Here is a 745-nt window from a genome sequence, read left to right as displayed (position 1 = left end):
AACAGAACCATAAGATCTTGACCAGGTTCATCATTAGTCCCCCCCCCCCCCCCCCCCCCCCCTTATGCACAAGACCATCTGCTTTAAGTGCAAGGTGATACATTTTCAATTTTAAATATTAAATTCCAAAACCAAATCATGCTGCTACTATACACCATATACTACGTATATGTTTGACAACTAGCCTTAATCAAAAGTTCTCTCTCGTTATCGGGAGAGGTAATTAACTCTAAAAGAAACTTGAACTCAGATTATAAAGTCGTCACAAAATGAGGGCGAAATCTCTCGATAAAGTCTTAATTCAAAACCCAATATGCCTTCTGAAAATTTACCTCGGAACTTACTCGTTAAAACTCTCCTCGACGACCCGAAGAAAAAGATAAAGGGGCCTCGGAGAGGCCAGGTGCAAATTTTTGAAGCCCACAATATGTTCTTCCACAAAACCTATCCCAAACAAGTAAGCATTCTAAAAATATTGCTTAAGATTTTTGTACTTAATTAGGGATTCATTGGGGTAGCTTTCTTATTTATTCCTAAAGCAGCTTTTTAGTACAAAAATTTCTAGTTAAAAAAAAATTTATACTAAAAAGTTAACTTAAAAAGCAGCAAAGAAAATGACTCAAACAAAGCCTAGATTACATATTACATCATTCACAAATCTTAGTATAGATAAATCCAAATATAATCATGCTAGTGATATCAAATATAGATTACATTTTTTTTCTTCAAAAAAAAAAAAAAAAAA

The sequence above is a fragment of the Dendrobium catenatum genome, unplaced genomic scaffold (assembly GCF_001605985.2).
Source record: "Dendrobium catenatum unplaced genomic scaffold, ASM160598v2 fragScaff_scaffold_954, whole genome shotgun sequence".
NCBI lineage: Eukaryota > Viridiplantae > Streptophyta > Magnoliopsida > Asparagales > Orchidaceae > Dendrobium > Dendrobium catenatum.
Note: the sequence above shows the minus strand (reverse complement) of the source record.